This window comes from Chiloscyllium plagiosum, chromosome 10 (genome assembly GCF_004010195.1).
Source record: "Chiloscyllium plagiosum isolate BGI_BamShark_2017 chromosome 10, ASM401019v2, whole genome shotgun sequence".
Taxonomy (NCBI): domain Eukaryota; kingdom Metazoa; phylum Chordata; class Chondrichthyes; order Orectolobiformes; family Hemiscylliidae; genus Chiloscyllium; species Chiloscyllium plagiosum.
The window spans coordinates 7390899-7395251 of NC_057719.1; the positions used below are offsets into that span (position 1 = coordinate 7390899).

At 41.6% G+C, this 4353-nt stretch overlaps 1 protein-coding gene across 3 annotated transcripts in view; it reads left to right on the forward strand.

The window, feature by feature from the left end:
* ston2 (stonin 2) overlaps window positions 1-4353 on the forward strand; it is a 139745-nt gene that overhangs the window by 17040 nt on the left and 118352 nt on the right. The window lies entirely within an intron of this gene.

Genomic DNA, 4353 nt, shown 5'->3' on the forward strand with positions numbered 1-4353 from the left:
ATGAACACCGGAGGAAACATCAAAGAAGCGCTTCGCAGGAGGCTCCCAAGCACTGATGATGTCGCCTAGCCAGGGGACGAAACGTTTGCAACAAAAACTTCCAGCTCGGTGAACAGAACCACAACAACGAGCACCCGAGCTACAAATCTTCGCACAAACTTTGAAGATAATGCTATTGTTCAACACTTTTTTTTCTATGCTTCCTGTCACCTCACATTTTGGGCAGGCAATTGAAAAATTAACGTTCTGCTAGCCTATTTCATGTTGGAGTCAATTGCTATTATCTCCTCTAGTTGCCATTATTCGAAGTTTGGCAATATTTGCACACAGACATTTTACTCTGTAATAATATTTTTAAAAATTCTCTTTTTGTGCACAACTTGACTCTAAGTCACCCTATTTATTTCTCCATAACTCCTGTTTCCCTTGCATTACTTGTCACTGATTCAGGAAATAAACTGTGGCTTCCGTCATTCAACAAGGTTCCAGATACTCCATTGACCTTGCACTGTTATGTAATTGCGCTTTCAGCTATTTGCCACACAAAGATTATCAGAATTGAAAAGAGTAGAGAAATCCAGCTCAATCCACAAATATGCTTGCCCTAGCAAATTCTGAGCCACAATAAGAAACTATCCTGTGTGCTAAATGCAGAATAAACAAGAGTCAACTGTAACAAAATATCACAAGTTTAAATTGCGTCATAAATCAGAACAGCAACATAGCAGCTGACTGATAAATGTTAACTGTATTTCAAGGTTTTACTTGTCATTTTATTCTGGGCATTTTAATAACTTGTATATCCTGCACTTTGAGATACCATCTACCCTTGATATGCCTGTCAATCTTTGCCGAGAGGGAGAAAGAATCTTATATCCAGTTAAATTAAGCAATGTAGCAATGGTACCGTCCAAATATATTGCTCAAGATACTGCATTATCAGAAAATTTGAATTTTGTGAAAACTTTGTGCAAACATGTATACAACAAGCAAAATAAAACATATGATTGTCTTTCTTTAATCTGATGATAGGATCAGACTGCCTGCTGTGCTTCTGATCAATTTTTCCACATTTGGGTTGTAAGTTATCACTAGGGGAGGCAATAGCCTAGTAGCATTATCACTAGATTATTAAACCAGAGATCCAGGTAATTTTTGCAGGATCTGTTTTGATTCCTGCCACGGCACTTGGTGGAATTTGAATTTGAATTCATTTTAAAAATTCTGGAATTAAAAGTCTAGTGATGACCATTAGTCTATTGTTGACATATTTTCAACATCTGTCAGGATCGTGAAGGTAAGTTCACCACTTGAATGTGTGAGTACAACACTCAGGAGGTTCAACAATATCCAAGCCATTGTAGCCTGCTTAACTGGCATCCAACCCATCACATTAAAAACAAATATTCACTGAGGGGATTCTTGTGGCATAGTGGTAGTATCTCTACTTCTAAGACAGGTGGTCTAGGTTCAAGTACCACCTGCTTTAGAAGTGTATTAGATACCATCTCTTCCAAAAACATTCTCTATCTCCACTTTCTTCACATAATGCCAGCAGTGCACAGTGCCTACAAGATGGGCTACAGTAACTCGCCAAGTTTCACAAAATCCCTACAGTATGGAAGCAGGTTATTCAACCCATCAAGTCTACACTGCCCCTCTGAAGATACTTTTGGACTGTGGGAGGAAACCCATGCAGACACAGAGATTGTGCAATCTCCACGTAGACAGTCATCTGAGGCTGGAATTGAACCCAGGTTTGTGGTGCTGTGAGGCAGCAATGCTAACCATTGAGCCACTGTGCCACCCTTTCTTTGAAAGCCCTTGCAAACCTACAGCTCCTACCATCTAGAACAAGGGCAACCCCCTTCCAAGCCACATCCCATCTTGACTTGGAGCTACACCACCATTCCTTCATTGGCACTGAGTCAACATGTATGAACCCATACCACATTAACTATTCACATTACCTTCTCAAGGGCAATTAGCAATGGGACTGGCATTACCTGTGACACACAGCCCATAAATCTAAAGAGTCACTGGATTTGAAACATTCCCTCTGTGTGTCTCCACAGATGCTTGCCAGACCTGCTGAGTTCCTCCAGCAATTTGTGTTTTTGTGTTTTGGATCTCCAGCGTGTTGTTTTTAAAATGCATGAGGTTACAAGGAAGATTCTAAGTCATCTGTTGGCTTCACCTGTGATCAGCAAAGCAACATACATATTCCTAAATGTGTAAAATTCCCAGTTGCAAACCACACATTAAAATCTGCAAAGTTGGCCTATTTTTTTCAATCAGTTGATTCCAGCTTTGATCATTAGGATACAAGGGATGCTGGGCAAACAAAAATGCACATGAAATATGCACATATGTACATAATTTAGTTGTAATTTTGCATCAGCTACAGTATTTCAGAATATAGAGCAAAGAGAAAAGCAATATCCATATTGAAACACACCCAGTGCTGTTACCTTCCAAATGAAAAATTTAAAACAAGTCCAAAACAGGAAACAGAAGTTTGTTGCCCTTAACTCCAAATCATTTGTTTAACATGGGTGGAATTTCCCAAAGGAATAATTATCATCTTGGAGAACCTCTGAACTGAAATATTTACTTATTATAATACATTTATGGCTCGATACAGAAATGTTTAAAAAACTTTTTGAATAAGCTCATTCCCAGGACAACTCAGTTAAACTAATTTGATTGCAAAGGCATGGTTTGCTGAATGTTATTAATCTTGCCTCCTCCTATTACCAAAACACAAGATTACAAGTCATTCAAGATTTGGAGATGCCGGTGTTGGACTGGGGTTTACAAAGTTAAAAATCACACAACACCAGGTTATAGTCCAACAGGTTTAGTTGGAAGCATACTAGCTTTCGGAGCGACGCTCCTTCATCAGGTGTTAGTGGAGGGCTCGATCATAACACAGAATTTATAGCAAAAATTTACAGTGTGATGTAACTGAAATTATACATTGAAAAATTCATTGTCTGTTAAGCCTTTCATCTGTTAGAATACAGTGATAGTTTCACTTCTATCATATGTAAATCACAAAACCTTTTTTTAAAGTTGCATTCTCAGGTTAGCTGTTAATAATGGTGATAGCTAGACAATATGCTGAAGGTGTTGGTCCCCTGTGTTCTTTGTCTATGCCATGATGTTTAGATTGATTCTAATCTTAAAAAGTGAGATAACAGAGTTTTACATAAATTCATGCAGTTTTTGAGCAAAGTACAATGTAACTCTGCAAGTACAAATTCATCCCACAAAATGTGTGTGTGTGTGTGTGTGTGTGCAATGGTGATCACCTGTAATGTGACATGAACCCAAGGTCCTTGTTGAGGCCCTCCCTATGGGTACCAAACTTAGCTATCAGCCTCTGCTCGGCCATGTTTCTCTGCTGCCTTTCCCGAAGTCTACCTTGGAGGATGGTCACCCGAAGGTCCGAGGCTGAATGTCCTAGACCACTGAAGTGTTTCCCAACTGGGAGGGAACCCTCCTGTCTGTTGTGCGATGCCCATTCATCTGTTGTCGTAGCCGTTGCTCTGTTTCCCCAATGTACCATGCCTCTGGGCATCCTTGCCTGCAACGTATAAGATAGACAACGTTAGCTGAGTCACATGAGTACCTGCCATGTACAAGGTGGGAGGTGTTCCCACAACTCCATACAACCCTGTCACGGTGGACACTGCAAGACGTGTCAGATTGTGGACATAGATACCACTATTACGCGTGGGAACACCTCCCACCCGTACATGGAAGGTACTCATGTGACTCAGCCAACGTATCTTATACGTTGCAGGCAAGGATGCCAGGAGGCATGGTACATTGGGGAAACCGAGCAAAGGCTACGACAACAGATGAATGGGCACCGCATAACAGTCAATAGACAGGAGGGTTCCCTCCCAGTTGGGAAACACTTCAGTGGTCCAGGACATTCAGCCTCGGATCTTCGGGTGACCATCCTCCAAGGTAGACTTCGGGAAAGGCAGCAGAGAAAAGTGGCCGAGCAGAGGCTGACAGCTAAGTTCGGTACCCATAGGGAGGGTCTCAACCGGGACCTTGGGTTCATGTCACATTACAGGTGATCACCATTGCACTACACACACAGATATTCCTACACACACACACACACACACTCACATACACATGGACACAGGTACACACAGACGCACACACAGACACACACACACTCCCACACTCTCACATGCACCCCCTCACAGACTTAAGACACTCTGCACTCACTACACACACGCGCGTGCGCGCGCACACACACACGCACACAGACCCACATGCACACATATTTTGTGGAGTGAATTTGTACTTGCAGAGTTACATTGTACTTTG